At 41.2% G+C, this 17,510-nt stretch overlaps 2 long non-coding RNA genes across 3 annotated transcripts in view; one reads left to right on the top strand and one right to left on the bottom strand.

Moving 5' to 3' along the window:
- LOC136792859 (uncharacterized) overlaps window positions 1-17,510 on the bottom strand; it is a 223,927-nt gene that overhangs the window by 105,630 nt on the left and 100,787 nt on the right. The window lies entirely within an intron of this gene.
- LOC136792860 (uncharacterized) overlaps window positions 381-17,510 on the top strand; it is a 35,308-nt gene continuing 18,178 nt past the window's right edge. For both annotated transcript variants that reach the window (XR_010837396.1, XR_010837395.1), the window contains exon 1: window positions 381-577. This is a non-coding gene — a long non-coding RNA (uncharacterized lncRNA). The remainder of the gene's footprint in view (window positions 578-17,510) is intronic.

Here is a 17,510-nt window from a genome sequence, read left to right as displayed (position 1 = left end):
AGACCAACATTTCCATCACTCTTTTGGCTTCCAGTTTCCAACCACGGAGGCAGACATTTTGCCACCTCCATTTTAAATTTAGATTTTGACGTCATCTCCTGGACTGAACTTGGATCATGGTAGACAGCCAAGTTCACATGGCTGTTTTCTCCAACTTCAGCTTTCCTCTGATCTGCGCTCTCCTGACAGTTTTCACTCATTCCTTCACAGAGAGCCTACCACCCACCCCACTTTTTTTCTTCTTCAATTCATGGAAATGAATCAGGTCTGTGATGGCGTCATTCAAAAGAGAAAGCTAATTAAAAAGGTCCTCTTTCCTTCCTCTCAGAGACCTTGCAATAGTTTCCCCTTTTTGGAGACACAAGCCAGGAAGGAAGCTTTTCAGTGCAGTTGTGAATAGAGACGCCTGGCTTAGGTTTTGGGGAAACTGGGTGATCTTTCCCAGTTAAACCGTAAGCTCCCTAAGGATGTGTTTTATGCTGCTTTGTCTTTCCCAAGGTCAGGATAAACAGAAGAACCTCAGGCTACTCTAAGCAGAAGGAATGTATGATAATGTGACACTAACATTGACTACAGAGTAAGTATGACTATGTTGCTATGTGGGGAAAGATATTTTTCTAGCAGATGTTCATAGTGAGATGGGAGCTCTAATGAGCACTGATGTGTACATAGCTCGTATTACGTGCCAGGAATTGTTTTAAGTGTTTTATATATATCAAGCCATTTGATACTGACAGCCATCAAAAGAGGTAAGTACAGTTAAAACCCCCATTTTACAGATGGGAGAACAGAAGTATAAGGGAGGTAAAGTGATTTGCCCAAGGCCATTCACTTAGTTAATGTCAGAGCTAGGACTTGAACCCAGACCATTTGGTTCTGGACTACATGCTTATAATCAATGCACTACAGTGTTTTCTCAATGTATACTTAAGTGGCCATAACTTGGTTTGAAACAGTATGTGACAGCAGGAAGCATACTGTCTCCAGAGCACGTGGACCAGAGATGTATTTTATCTGGAATGTACAGTGCTGAGTCAAAAATGTTTTGCATTTGAGTTAATTGCCCATATTTTCAAATTGAGACTATTCTGCATAAAAATATAGACCTATGGCTTCTATTGAAGAAAACTGGACGTTCTGAAAACCCTGGACCTAATGTTTCATGGCAACAATTGGCTGGAACTGAGTTGCTGTTACTCTCTTTTAACTGAGCCATACTTTCTCCAGTTTTCTACAGGCCCCACCCACTCCCTATTGCCTTCCTAATACTAAGCCATTTGCCATCTTATTGCAGCCCACTTCATTCATTTATGTTCCCCATCTGGCAACATAAACCCTAAGGGTATCCAAGTTTGTGGTTCTACTCTAGAGATAGAAGACTTTGCTCTAACTTCAAGGTTAATCTACATCATATTGACTTTGGATGAAACCCCTTAACATGCCCAAGCTCAATTTTTTTTTTTTTTAACTTTAAGAAATGAGGAAGAAGAAAGAATATTATAATACCCCATACCCACCCCCCCGTGTCAGCCCCCCCTCCAAAATGAGGAGTAAAAATAACACTTCGCAGTTTCGTCATCTGTGGATTGGAAGGAAGTAATGCCTGTCCTGTCTAGGTTTCTTGTGAGGGTCAGTTGGGATACATGCCCGTGAACACTCCCAATAAGCCACCAAGTACTCTCAACATTTAAGATGGTGCTGGGGTTCATGAAGCCACTTTTACCTAAAAAGTCTCATTGACTCTTTGGAAAACTGTCACATAATGTAGGCAATGTAGACTTTATACTCTCTGCAACTGTACCTTTCATTCAACAGATTTGGAAACTGAGACCAAAAAAGGTTAAATTACTTGTTGCTAAGCCACGTAAGTGCAGAGATGGAATGTACCATGGACTGAATGTTTATGTCCTTCCATAACTCGTATGTTGAAGCCTTATTCCCAACATAATGGTATTTGGAGGTACCTTTGGGGAGATCAGGTCATGAGGGGGGAGTCTTCATAAATGAGATTAGTGCCCTTATAAGAAGAATCAAGGGAGAGATGATCTATTTCTGCTATGTGAGGACACAGCAAGAAAATTCTCCTGAAAATCAGGAGAATTCTTACCAGGAACTGAATTGATCTTGGAGCTGGCTCCTTGATCTCGGACTTCCCAACCTCTAGAACTGTGATAAACACACTTCGGTTGTTTAAGCCACCTGTTTATGGTATTTTGTTATAGCAGCCCAACCTGACTAATATAGGATGAGACCCCAGATCTGATTCATACATGGAGGCTCTTTTTCCAAGATCCTGGGATACCTCTTCCCAAGTAGATCCGTCTTCTGACTCCAAAGCCCCAACTTGGGTTGTATTTTGACATAGGACTTTTGTAATCTTAAAGCAACCTTGACAATCATTACAGTACACTGGCTGAAACACTAGACTAGAAGCCAAGTACACTGGGTTTTATACTAGGTTCTGCCATTCACCATCTCTGTGACCTTGGACTAGTGACTCAACCCTTGAAGCTCTATTTAATTCATTTGTAAAATGCGGATAATGTCATCTCCTCAAACTGCATCATAAATTTGCTGTGAAACTCAACTGAGATAATATCAGTGACGATATGATGCCAATGTAAATTAACATCAGCATGTGTATATCTCTCAGCCTTCTGACTAAAGACTAAACTTACTGAGAGTATGTTGTAGGCTTCCCTCTCGATTCTATACGCTTTTGTAGTCACCAGGTGGCTCCAGCCAGAACAACAGAAGTAGCCAAAAGGAGTGACTCTTCTGGGGGACTGTTCCAAGATGAAGGAGGGTGTTCAAGGCGAGGGTTGTTTTGCTTCTCATCTGGGTGAACATCAATCTATGAGATTTCAAGACCTTCCTGACCATCTCTGGTCAGCAGTCCTCTCTGTCAAAAGCCAAGACTTAGTGTTGGGGTGAAGGAGCCCTAGAGTGTTGAAGTCAAAAGACATGGCTTTAAAGCTTGGCTCAGTTCTTTAGAAGCTCCGTGTCCTTAGGCAAATTGCTTTACCTCTCAGCCTCAGCTGGGCTGTTATGATTAAAGGATATTTTTGATAAGTATTGAGCATTTATATTAGTTCCATTCCTTCTCAAGAACTTTATTACAGCACAGGCATTTCACTGGGGGCTTTTTCTAGCTTTGTATTTTACTTTTTTTCTTTTTCTCTCTCCTTTTTCCTCGTTTTTTTCTCCTCTCATGGCAAGACACGTTGATTCCCCTTCATTTCACCCCAAGTCATCTGGGTTGAGGGCATTTCTTTCCCTCAGGGTGAAAATACCCAGGAGTAAACCCAGGCCCTTAATAGCAGGAAAGTCAGATTCATTTAATTTAATCTGGTTTCTGCCTCAGAGTTAATGCCTCAGGAAGAATTTGAATAAGCTCTGCTGTCTCCTTTTTTCTGACAGACTCTCAGACTGGATCTTAGAAAAATTCTGGTCAAGCTAAACAAATGATTCACTGAAGAACGGAAAAAAAACAGTCAGTGTTTGTTTTCTCTTTCTAGTTAATGAATTGAATTGATACAGGAACTTCATCGTGTTCTCAGGGAAATCCTGTTGGCTGGGGCTCCCTCCTCAGCACCACTAAATTTAGGTCACAGCTCAGTGAAGAACAATTACAGTTCCTTAATAAAAGATAATTTACCCAGTGACATCAAGCGGGCCAGCTGGGCAGGCATTCTTATTTTCTTGTTAATGCTGTGGGGGGCAGGGGACGCAGAACGGGGATGAATGTTGACAGAGTCATTTTCTGACCTTGCATATCCGCTGGCTGACCTGCTTTGTGGCATATGCCAGTCCATGCTTTTACAGCAAGTGAAAGATGAACCTAATGGGATTCCCACAAAACATTTTCCTAAACTGGGCCAGGACAAAAAAGAAGCTGGGAGAGAGACACGGTGGGAAGAGGCAATTCTGAAGTCCTGCATTTGGATCCTGATTGGGCATGTTTTCCTCCCTCTATCCACCTCATTCTCTACTCTTCATCTATGCGGAATTACTTTCCAGCTTTTCATAAACTATGCTTTCTCTGTGCTTTGTGTCTTTGCCCACCCTGTTCTTCCAGGATGAAATGCTTTTTCCTCTACTTTGAATGGCTTGTTCTTGCTTATCTTTTCAAACTTAGTTCAGTTATCACCTCTTCCTGGAAGCTTTCTGTGACCCTCCAAGGGTTGCCTTCCTTTGAATCTCTGTCTGACTTCTTGAGCTCCATCGAGGAGGCACTGTGCCATACAGTCCTTGGTGCCCCATTGGTAACACACACCATTGAAACTGATTATCCTAAAGACTTAATGACCTCCTTGTTGCTGAATCCAACAGACATATCTTTGCCCTTTCAATGGAATCTTACACTGTTTACAAATTCTTTCTTCTTGATACCTTCTATTTTGGGTTGACTTGTGCCCCTCAAAGAGATCCGTTGAAGTCCTAACCCCTGGTACCTGTGAATAGTTTGTCCACTTGAGTTCCTAAATGATGTCACCAAGAGGAAACCTGATCACATTGTTTGTTTCCTGAAAGTCTTCAATGAAAACTCAGTCTTTAGTTTATGATCTAAACTTTCCACTATTGCCATCTTGCCTAAGATCTACCTTGTGTCAAATTCTCCACCTTCTTTCTCACCATTCTACCATTTTACCTTTTCTTCAGCCAGATTAAAGTTCTTATGAGTTTAAAAATAAACTGTATTTTTCATGCTTACAAATGCTTTTTCATGATATTTCCAGTACCTGAATCCTCTTTCCTATCTTATCTGCCTAACTCATATTTACCTTTTAAGATTTGACTCAGTTACAATCTTCTCCAAGAAGTCATCTCTGATCACCTCTCCAGATTCACTAAGGGGTCTTTTCTTTGTGCACTGCTAGCCCTCCCTGCCTACTTCTAACATCATTCATACCACACTATGTGCAAGTGTTTTCACATTAGATTCTGTTGCGAGTTAGGAATCCAGTCTTACTTATTACTATGTAACCAGGATCTCAACCATAACACTTGCTAGGTAAATGTTTTTCAATCAAAGATTATATAAATGAATTAACCAAGTGCTATGGAAGCAGAAGGAAGATAATGATCACAATAAAAATGGCTTCACAAATCTGAATGTAAGACTTGTTCAGGGACTAAGCTAATCTCCCTATTTTGGTATCTATACTATGCAGTGTTGTACTCAGACACATGGTTTGAAGAGGACAGAGCCACATTTTTGTATGTGTGAGTGAATGAACTAGCTAGAAAATTATAAAACTGTGGTGGAGATTAGTGGTGGAGGAGGTGAAATTCTCCCTAATTCCTCTGTCATCGTCTCTCAGTAAATTGAAAAGTACATCTGGAGTCCAAAGCTCAGTCCTGGATCCATTGCTTATTGGTTTTGGGGAAGGTCTTTTTGCCTCTTAAGACTTAGTTTCCACCTATCAAATGGGAATTAAAAATACTTTGCAGAGTTGTTTTGAGGATCAGATAGGACAAAGTTTATGAAAGAGACTACAGCGTCTGATCAGTAGTAGTAAATTTCAGCTCCTTTCTTCTCATGATAGAACAGGCCAGAGTGAAAGGGCAAAAAATAAAACAGGAAATTTTAAACAAATGATTGATATAATTAAAAACTTTCTTTTTGGTTTAGAGGGACAAATGTGTCAAAAGCAACCTTTAGCAGAAGCTCTTTGTAAGAAGGAGGCAATGCTGAAATTTTAGGAAGCTGTTGTGAACAATTAGGGAACACTTTGCCTCAACTTTTTTCAGTCTGAGAAAAAGAAAAAAAAAATGAATTAAATTAAAGAGCAGTAACTGATTCTTGGACACATAAATTGTGCTGTTAAGTTTTCTAGTAGAATATCCTTGATTCTGATTGGTATAATGCAACTCTAGTAATGAGCATAGATGGCATATTTTAGATACAGTTTTGCTTTTGAGTACTGTATATTTTACCATTTAATTTTTCCCTAAAGTTTTCCTTTTTATGTTACTTAAGTAATGCATGTTTCCAATCAGAGACCAAAAGAAGAAAAAATAAAACAGCTACAATCTTACCCACCTAGAAACCACTATTGACATTTCATGTTATATCTTTTGGGATCTTTTCCTAACATATATTTGTATTTTTCCATAATAGGACTAGACTGTACATGTTTCACTAAAATGTACTTTTTTCATTCAAAACACCATGAATATTGTTACATGATGGGGAAACATTTGCTGCCAGCCATGAAGAAGTAACCTTTTTCAGACTTCCCTAACACAAACCACTAGAAAATGGTATGAAATATTTAAAACAACAATTTCAAATACTGGACCACAGGAAGTGTGGAACTGTGATTCACCAAATAAGGGAAACAAATTAGGTTAGCCCTACAGTCATCCTGGCGTTTTGCCTAGGGACAATTTACAAACTGTGGGGTAAGAGGCAAGCTCTAAAAGAGACTGGCCGTCTCCCGAGTTGAGGAGGAAGAGACCATTTAGGGGAGAAGAGGCATCTGGGATTTGTTAAAGTACGGGAGAAGATGAAGTGCTCCAGAAATCTGCACGAGGTCCCCTTGTGACACCACGAATAGCAATTTCTACTTGCATATGATGAAACTCCATGAGACTAGGCAAAGAGCAACTTTATGGAAAGAAGAATTATCAGGGAGCTCGAAGCTAAAAAGTTGCCAAAGCTCACATAGAGCTGGGGAATTGGTTGAGTTCATGCCAGCCAGAGTGTAGAGACCTTGTTGAATACACAGGGATTTTGTTACAGATGTCAGAAAGGGCACACCGTAAAGGGGTGCTAAACAATCCCCAGGTCAGCCCTAATAAAGCTTAAAACAAGCTTAGGAGAAGTCAGATGGATACACAAATCTCGTGTGATTCTGGGCAAGTGAATTAACTTTCTTAGTCTCAGTTTCTTCACCTGCAAAATTGGCGTGATAACTATATCTACCACCTAGTGTTGCCTGTGGATTAATTAAAGCTCTATAAGAATAGTTAAAGAGGGGTGGGAGAGGAAGGGTGGGAGGGAGATGCAAGAAGGAGGGGATATGGGGATATATGTATACATATCGCTGATTCACTTTGTTATACAGCAGAAACCAACACAACATTGTAGAGCAATTATACTCCAATAAAGATGTTTAAAAAAAAAAAAGAATAGTTTACATTCATTGAGCACTTACTGTTAGACATAACTGGCTTATAACAAGTACTCTATAAATTCCGGCATCATTTTCAGTGGTTGTATGACATTCTGTCCTCAGGGAAGAGCTGTGGCTAGTATCAAAGCTCGTGCGTGCAAGGTATTTCTTTATAGCCACCAAACAAAAAACTCACACTCAATAGCCATACCTAAAAAAGACTCGTTCCTTTAGCGGTCAGCCAATTCAGTATTTATGGATGGTTTTCAATGACTTGTTAAGTGAACCCAAATTTCTTTATTTTAACCCCCACTGCACAGAACGCTGTTCACTTACTTACTGACTTTACTCAACTGAACTGTCAAGTCTTGAATGCAGACTGTGCTTACTCATTTTTTGTATTCCCTCATACAGCAGAGTCTGTTGCAGAGTGGACTCACAATAAATGTTTGTTTAGCTGAATTAAATTCAGAAAGTGTTCATTCATTTACAGAAGAAATTAGGTGGTAAGAAAATACTAAGTCGTGTTCCATTCTACAGAGGAACAGGTAAGCCGCCATATGAATACACTGAACTTTCCTGTTTAATAGTTGGTAAGGAAATTCTTCCTTTATCACAGGAAATTAGTGCTACCCTTTCCTCTACCACAGTGAGCATTCAAGCCCTCCAGACACCCTGCTGAGGCAGATGGGTGACATGCGAGCTGGAATGTTATAATGTGCTCAGCATGAAAAGAGCCCAGAGATTAAAATAAGATTGAAGCCGAGTGGAGAAAAAGCTTATTAGAATATGTTCTAGAGAAAAAGCTGGAGAATGCTCCATGATCCCTTCCTGAGGGGAAAGAAAAATGTAAATTTTGATTAACTCCCAGATACCTTAACTGTCCCTTCTCCCACATGCTCCTTTTAGCAAAAGGAAACCAGCCAATGGCGTTTATTTTCACTCCAAGCCTTTGTCAGACTCTCAGGATGTTACAGTAGCTCATTCTGACCACTTGGTGAACATGGCTTGGGCTTTGGACTCAGATCATCTTGGGTGTGATCCTGGCTCTTCCCCAGACAAACTGGGAGACCATGAACAAATCCTTCACACCTTCAAAGCCCCAATTTCCTTATCAAGAAGATGGAAATGTCGGTGCTCACTTTGAGAATTCTTGTGAGGACTAAACTGTCAAGTGTTGAGTATTCAAAAAGATGTGGTACCCTTGCTTCGTGTTACTTGAAAGAAGAGTAAATAAAATCCGATTTTGAAGGGCAGGTATCGTCTTCTTGGTCTTTCTCTTTATGTTTATTATGAAGCACTGACCAAGAGTCTTTTCTTTCTTCTATGAATGGAGAAGACCCTCTTGTCCACCTTTTCATACCAAGGGAGGCGTGGCTTTCCCTCTGGCTCTTTGTGGCTGCTCTCACATGGGTTTGTCTTAGGGACTCACCACGGAACCACCCTCTGACCTTTCTGAGGCCAAATCAGCCTATGGTCGGTGTTCCCAGATGCTCTGCTCTGTCTTTTCCTTCAGGTCATTGACAGCCACTCTGCAAGGGAGTATCATGGATCAGAGAGTGACTCTGAAGCTCCCATAAGCCAATGTAAAGGTCATCAGATTCTTTTGGGGTGAATAATTTAGCTTTTGGCCTCCAGATTATTCCCAAGGGGTAAGGAGTACACTCTTTCATAATTCCATGCCATATGCTACTCCTCTGCCTGAACTGTGCTTTCTCCCTCCCCCTTTCCCAGAACAACTTGGCAAAATCTTACTCTTTTTTAAAGTTTTAACACGTTATTGCCTCCATGAAAACTTCTCTTTCCACATTACGTTAACATTTAATGAGATCACATTACTATAACTAGAGTTTTTCCCTGTAAAGTTTGTGGTTGCTGCTTGATTGTTTTAAGTCAGATCAGAAACACACAGGTATTCAAGTCTCATCAGCAGAAAATACAAAGGGCTTGGGACCATGTAACAAAGGACTGGAGAAGTGCTTGGGGTAAACATGGGAGGATGGCAGGAACAAATGCTACATGTTCCCCACACTGTTTTCTCTCCTTGAGAAAGTAGCAAGACATTTCCCAATCTCCACTGCAAGTAGGTTGGGGTCATACGACTGACTTTTGCTTTTGTCAGTCATACGACTGACAAAGCAATGTGCATGGAAATGATGTAAGGCACTCTAGGCATGGTCTTTAAAAACCTGATCCTCGGGACTTCCCTGCAAGTCCAGTGGTTAAGACTTTGCCTCCCAGTGCAGGGGGTGTGGGTTCGATCCCTGGTCGGGGAGCTAAGATCCCACATGCCTCACGGCCAAAAAACTAAAACATAAAACAGAAGCAATATTGTAACAAATTCAATAAAGACTTAAAAAAATAAAATAAAAACCTGACCCTCCAGCTCTCTTTTCCTTTCCAAGGCAATGTAAAATGAGCTCCAGGGGCAGGGTTTCAGGATGAAGGTGAGCAAACCAGCTCTCACTGGACTGTGATATGGGCGAGAAACTTGCATTAAGTCACTGCTATATTAGTGTTTAGTGTTACCCTAGCATAGATTAACTGACTTAAGAAGAGGTAAGGAGCTTTCCTTGCCTTTCAATCTATTCTATAGGTAGGCCCAGGAATTTAAAAAAAAAAAAAAAAAAAAAGTAGCTCCAGAAAATTCCAAGGAGCTACAGTTTAGTAGGAAAACATCTACTAGGCTACAGCCAAAAGGAATACAGATCTAGCAATTAGATCTTTTGGTTTTCACATACAGCTAGCTGCACAGACTAGTCTCAGGGCACCTAAGTGAGGACAATTTCTAGAAACTTCCACATTATCAACTCAGAAACAATCCACTTCTTGTCTCTCTGGTCTCCCAGGTCTTGGCTCTCTTTTCTTCCAATACAGTCAAGCCTTCTTCCCTTGTATCCTCCTATTAGGGGAAGTCATCATTGGCGAGACTAATTGAATTATGCTCTTCTAAGGGAAGTTCTGCTTAGTGATTCTGGATAATTTATCATTTCCGTCTATAATCTGAAGTAGATGACAACTTCTCTTGCTAAAATCATAATTTTAATCTGTAGGCAAAGGCCCATGATATTATGTACTACAGTAATAAGTTTGCCCTAGTTACTGGCATACCTGCCCTAGTAAACTGTGATCGCCTTAAAAAAGGGGACCGTAGTTTTGCATCTTTCTCATCTCTGTATGTCCAGCACCCCAGCAACCAGGCTTGGCATAAAGTGATTTATGGTCCAAAAAGAAATGACCAAGGTATTTGCCTTCCAAAAAACACCCAGAAGCTTTTTTCTGCTTTTTCACTTGGTGGTGGCTCTTTGCCTGGAAGTTGGAAGCTACAGCTCTGCCATACATTTCTACCAATATTTCTCCTTAGAGAGCCTTTACCTAGGATAACCTCTTTGGGGTGGGTACAAGGATATGCCCTAGGGACATGCCCCTCCCCGCCACATCCATGAATTATAATGAAACAGTTGCCTCAAGGCTGGAATTATCCTCCATTCCTGCTGGCAGCAGCCAATGGCTTTGTGGGGGCTAGCAGGCTGAAGTCATACTTGGAGCAGACTTTGCTCATGGAGATTCGTCTCAAATGCCATGTGCAAGGGTGACTGGCCATTACACCCAAAATAAAACTGGTTAGTGGCCCTCCTCCTAATTTTTTCTCAACTGAGGAAAATAGCTCAGGAAACAAAATTCTGAGGACTCATATAGTGAGAGAACACAGAATCATAAGAGTTTAGAGATGAAAGGAGACTTTAAGATCTTTTTCCAATCTTCCCACTCAGAAAACTGAGAACCAGAGAGCAAAGTGATTCACCCCAAATCAAAACATGAGAGCAGAAAAGCCAAAATTAGAACTGGGATGCTGGAGAATGTGGAGGTACTCTTTTCATCTTACTCTTAAGCTGCTAAAACACTTTTTCCTGACAACGTGTGGGACCCCGAAGTTGGGCAATACCTACGATACCCACTGTACACTGTGTTCAAAGCTTCACAGGGGTCATCTAATCTCACCTCAAAAACGCTATTCTCTATTCTTCAAAGGAAGCAACGGAGACTTCATTAACAACCTGCCCAAGTTCGCCCAGCCACCCAGTGTCTGAATAGACTGAAATATCTACCTGCCTGTTTCTAGGGCCCAGGATCGTAACTGTGTTTTATGGCAATTGGGTGCCACTGAGAAATGAGTATATTGTAACCCCCCAAATTCAAGACCTTCCTAAATGCCAGAGCACGCCCTCAGCCAAACTGTGAGACACACCACTTGTCTTTAGGGCACAGGACCACATCACTTGCCCAACCTACATGAGGACCCCAGAGGGGTTCCTTTTGCTTTGGAACCACTGACGGATTCCCTCAATTTTGGTTTTAGCTCTGCTGCCAACTTCTGTGTGATTTTTGTAAAGTTACTACCTCTGTCTTTACTTCATGAGTCACCTCAGTGCCAACTCCAATAAGGTGTGAATCAAAAGTCTGAGTCTCTGTGTCGAAAATCCTTTCGAAGCCACAGACAGGCTTGCTGGAAAAGATGTATGATTAGTGATGCTTGCCATAGATACTAAGGGGCTGGTATCATATATAATATGATTTGCCATCCACAGACCAGAGGATTTTGGGGGTCCCTTTGAGGTACCTCCAAGTTCAAATGAAGTCCTCCTTGAATTGGCAGTGAAAGAATTAATCAGTTAGTTATTCCTCCCCTCCACCTCAGAAACCTGCAGTCTGTGGAAAAGATCTTTGATGGTGAATCTCAGGAAATAGCAAATCCAATATTTTGCCCAGTGGACAAGCACCCCCCTACCACCAATTGGAAGGGAACCTGATGCGCCCTCTTTAGCTATAACCTGAGGTGATCCACAAGTGCTCGGAGCAGAGAGACAGAGGGAAACTGAGATAGATGCCCCAGGACTTGAGAGGTAATGTTTCTAGGTTTAAAAAGTTTCATTATAAAATATGAGACCTAGACAATCTCCCTGTATCTGTGTGATTAGGAATAGGGCAAGCAGAGCCAGAGGGGTAAAGCACCATTTTATTTCACATATTTACTGAGACTCTCCTCTGTGCTATGCACTATGTTAGACAGAGAAAACAAACAATAAGCGAGGCACAGTCCCTGGCTTCATGGAATTGATCAACTGTAGTACAGATGACCAGCTGTCCATCAGAGATATATGCTTCCCCTTCCAGAGACGAGAGTTGTTACTGGAAGAGGCTGTCCGGACAGAGATTACTTTTCTCAGCCTCCTTCAAAGTCACTTGAGGCCTTAAAGTGAGTTCATGCCAACAGAATGAACAGAGGGGATGTACTGCACTTCCAGGGCAAGCAGCCTAAGGAGGAGATGTGCCTTCTACACTTTCTCTCTCCTCCTTTCCTGGATGAACACAGTCTCCTAGACGACTTGGGTACCATGATGACCTGAATCACCTGTGGAAAACTAACTGCTGGCAATTAACACCTGCATCCAACTGCTAACATGGGCAAAAAATACACTTTGACTGCGTGTGAAAAATATAAGCCACTGAAGTTTTGGAGTTTATTTGTTAAATCAGCTAGCGTTTCTTCAACAAATACACCCTATAGTGTTTGGAGCAGATAAATAAACCAGAAATTACAATGTCACTTAATTTTGTCTCATGATAGTTCTATGTGCTATGGGAATATAGATCTGGTGATCAGGAAAAACTTCCTGCTAGAAACTAAACAGCCCATAGGAATTAGCTATGGGAAAGGGTCTGGGTAGCATGGAGTTGGAGGGGGTCAGAGGAAACGGCAGGTGCAAGGGCCCAGAGGAAAGAAGGCACATGGCACCTTCTGTAAAAGGCAGAGTTAAAAGCTTGCACTTACGGTTGAAACAGGGAGTGGGGAGTAAACAGGATGGAGTGGTGAATAGGGCCAGATCATGGCATGCTGGAGGTTCTAACTTTGACGTGAAGACAGGGGCAATCCATTAGCGCTTCCCACTCTCTAGCACAATGTCAGCTCCAAAGGAGTGAATATATATTTGTTGCCTGGTAGATTAACAAATGAGTGGACCATTTAAGAGCCTGTTGTACTAGTTCAGATGAAAGATGATGGGGTATAAACAAAGGTAATGAAAGGTAATTGATGTGGATATCGTTGAGAAATTTACTACTTAGCAAGTGATCGCTTGTGTGTGAGAGTACAAGGATGGTTTCCAGGTTAGTTGGCTTGGTGAGTTGCTACTTGTATATATAATAATTGCCATGTACCAGGGACTGTTATAAGCATTTGATGTATGGTCATTTATATAATCCTTATAAAACCCTCTGAGTTAAAGTTAAGTAATATAAATATCAGATGAGAAAAATGTAGCACAGAGGGATTAATAGTTTACCCCAGGTCACACAGCAAGTTACCATTGGAGCCAGGAGTTTAACTCAAACAGTCTGGCTTTGGAGTCTGTGCTGTCAACGGTAAGAAGTTTTTATCCGCTATTATAAGACATAGGAGGGGATCTGCATTTGGAAGAAGAAATTGAGTTCAAATTTAAACTTGTGAAATTTAAGCTGCCTGTGGAACACACAAGTGGAAATATCAAGTAGGGAGGTGAGTATTTGTAATACAATAGATGAAGACTGTGCCTAAAGTTCAAACTCTGAGAAAATGATCACAGAAAGACTGAGAGTTTATTGCAGGTAGTATAAAACTGCTAATAAAGAAAGCAACCATATGAGTGTAGACAATATGAGATGCAAATGTTGGGTGGCATAAAAGACATCAGTGGGCTTTACAGGATGTGCATAAAGAAAGAATAGGAAGATTGAAATGGAGTAAAGACAGAAACATTTCCCTTAGTTAAACCTGACTAAGGGTCCCATTGATTTCCTAATGAGGGAGGGCTCGGAAATCACCAGCAGAGCTAGAGTGTATCATTGCTTTTACTATAAACAACAGTTAACATTTATTTAGCACGTACCCCTGTTCTGGACACTTTGAAAGCACTCTGTGCACATTTTCTGTTTTGATCTTCTTAGTAAATCCATGCAGTAGGTATTCTTTTTATTCCCATCTTACATATGGGGAAACTGAGACTTAGAGAGGTGAAGGAAGCCGCCCAAGGACGCAGGAGTTAACAAGTTTGGGAGTGACACTTCACTCGAGCCTTCTGACTCTTTATCCCGGTGATGCCCTTTCTCCTACTCTTCACATACAGCCTCGTCTAAGCCAGACTGTGTTTCTGAACTAGGAAGTTTCCCAATGTTCACAATATGTTCTTCATGTGTGTTGTTCAAGACAGTCCATTGCTTTCTAGCTGCCCTTTTCCCCATTGACTTATCTCTGGACCGACTGGGAGGTGGACGCTGTGCTTGCATATGTGCAATTCCCAATTCGTCACTTCTTGGTGCACTTGATTTCTTATTCTGGGGCCCAGGAGGGTGAAAATTGCACAAGAACATCCTAGGGTTTATTTGGGGCAAACTATGAAGAAGGTAAATTGTGCCCTTTCTTCCCTTCCTTTGACTTCAGTAACTGCCTTTTCGCTAGTACTACCCCAACTCTCCAACTTTCTTACTATTTAAAGTACTTTTATTGAACCTCTTCTGTGAACCTGGATCTGTGCTCCAGTAAGTAGAGTGTGACACGATAAATGCTATAAATAAAGGTTCTTCAAGGTAGAGAGAAGCAGGGAGCAGGGAGTAATAAGCCATCCCTAAGAGTGAGGGTTTGATAGTTCTAGGTACACTCCCCAGGGCTAGAGCAAGTTGAGCTGGTTTTTCGAAGGTAAAAGACTCCCTGGGCTGGATTTGGAGGTCACGTTGAATTACAGGTGAAGAATCAGTCAGTCTGGAGGTGCAGAGGTCTGATTTACCAGGGCACAAGCTGGAAACAATGAGTAGTCCATTATGACTGGGGCAGAGCCTATAAGATGGAGAGAAATAGGATGTAAAGCTGAAGAGGCAGGCCAGAGACAGATTTAGAGAGGGCTTGGATATCATGCTAAAGAGTTTAGACTTTCTCCTGTTTGACCAAGAAAAGCCAGCAAAGGATTTTAATCAGGGCAGCAGTATTATGAGACTTTTGTTATTTAGGTTCATTCTGGTGGCTTTTTGGAAACTGTGATCCAATAGATTTTAGAGACACAGTTCGAGGGTAGGGTAAAATGTAGAGATAATGAGGGACTAAATTAATGCAGATGCAGTGGAAAGGGAAGACAAGGGTTCTGAGAGCTGTTCGTGAGAGGTTTATGTGAACCCAAAGGGAATGCTGACCAGAGTTGTTAAGGTTTCTGACATGAAAAAATATGGATGGAGGTACCATTCATCGAGAAAGGAATTCCAGGTCCAACAGGTTTCCAGAAGGGATGAAAATAAATAAGTTTGTCTTTGAATGTGTTTTCATTTGAAATTCCACTTGTACCTCCAGGTAGAGATAGTGAATGAGGGATTTAAAATATAGGTTTGAGTAATATTCCATTGTATATATGTGCCACATGAAACTGAGTTATTTGTAACGAGGTGGATAGACCTGGAGTCTGTCATACAGAGTGAAGTAAATCAGAAGGAGAAAAACAAATACCGTATGCTAACACATATATATGGAATCTAAGAAAAAAAAATGTCATGAAGAGATTAGTGGTAGGACAGGAATAAAACACAGACCTATCAGAGCATGGACTTGAGGATATGGGGAGGGGGAAGGGTAAGCTGTGACGAAGTGAGAGAGGGGCAGGGACATATATACACTACCAAATGTAAAATAGATAGCTAGTGGGAAGCTGTCGCATAGCACAGGGAGATCAGCTCAGTGCTTTGTGACCACCTAGAGGGGTGGGAGGGAGGGTGACGCAAAAGGGAAGAGATATGGGAACATATGTATATGTATAACTGATTCACTTTGTTGTAAAGGAGAAACTAACACACTATTGTAAAACAGTTATACTCAAATAAAGATGTTAAAAAATATATATATATATATATAGGTTTGGAGTTTAGGAGAGCAGTTTGGGCTAGAGATAGAGATTTGAAAGTTATTAGCACACAAACAGTAAATAGATATGTTTTTTGTAAGAAAAAAAAAGGGTAGACTTTATTCTATAGAGTGAGAAGAGAGCTAGGTAGAGGATGGAAACTCATGGCATGCCAACATTTAAGGGTGAAAAAGGGAAAAAGAGAGAGAAATTGTTTACTGGATGATTAAGGGAAACCAGACAGAAAGAGTTCACTGAGGCAAGGGACAAAAGAATTTTAAAGAGTTAAATGTCAACAGAGCAACAGAGAATGAGACATGGAGTGAAAAAGGGTCAGCTGGCTGTGGCAGTTAGTAGGTCACCGGAGACCATGGAAGAGAAGTTTTGTGAAGTGATGAGGCCCAAAGCCAAACGGCAGTAGTAGGTTAGGGAGTAAACAAAGACTGAGCCAGTGAAAGCAGCAAATGCAGACTGCTGGTTTAGGAAGCGGAGGTTAGACAGGGTAAGTGACTTTGCCGAAGGCGGTGAGGCTCACGAGGGTGGTAGCCAGGGCGTCATACCAAGTGGCCTGAGGCATTCAAATATCCTTTGAGGGTTTTCACTTAGTCATGTGTTTATTTATTCAGGTATGTATTGGTCACCTACTCTATTCTGGATGACCAGGAGTTAGACTCCTTAGATATTGTATCCTGCAAAGCAAGGTATGGGTAAGTGTCAAGAACAGTCTAAGATTGTACTCTACTTGCAAGCTAACAAGTTAGCCTGCCATAGTTTCATGGCAGCTGGCTGAAGAGAGGAGACTCCTGGGTCAGAGAAAGAGGACAGTTGATTATTTATAGCAATAACAGTAACCAGAGTAACATCATTTTCTTAAGCCAAGTTCTTGAGCCTCAACTCCCATAGGATGGGTGACACAATTAGGGCCATGTGATGTCTACATACACAGTAAGAAGCATTACAGGGGAGGAATACTGAGTTTAGGGAAGTTGGATCTTTTATAATGGGCAGCAAGCATTGCCTAACCTTTGCCGCAATATTTAACTCTATTATATTGGACAGCAAATAAATCTGCCTTCTGCCTTCTACTTCTAGCTTCCACAGCTGTTTGCTACACAAACATTCAGGAAAAAACAGTCTAGAACAAAGGGAAGCAGAGCTTCTACTTGTAAGATGTGCAGAAATACAAAAAAACCATGGAAAATTGTCTCTGAACAATGATGTGGTATAAACTACAAAGTTCCTACTTAATATTCATTTTCTTCCACTTAGTAATAAAACCCAAAGATACCAGACAGAAATGTGCCTAATTGAAGACTGTGTGAGAGCTGGAGCTCCAGCAGCCTTCTTGTGACTGAAGGTTGTAGTTACACACCAGAAAGGGTAGAACAGAGTGACAGGAGAGTCTGGGTCCCTGATAGCAGCTATGGACTGACTGCCTATCTCTAGATTTTATGAGAGTGGATAAATCTTT

The sequence above is a fragment of the Kogia breviceps genome, chromosome 17 (genome assembly GCF_026419965.1).
Source record: "Kogia breviceps isolate mKogBre1 chromosome 17, mKogBre1 haplotype 1, whole genome shotgun sequence".
In the NCBI taxonomy this organism is placed as follows: Eukaryota; Metazoa; Chordata; class Mammalia; order Artiodactyla; family Physeteridae; genus Kogia; species Kogia breviceps.
This window is presented reverse-complemented; position numbering and strand designations above follow the sequence as displayed.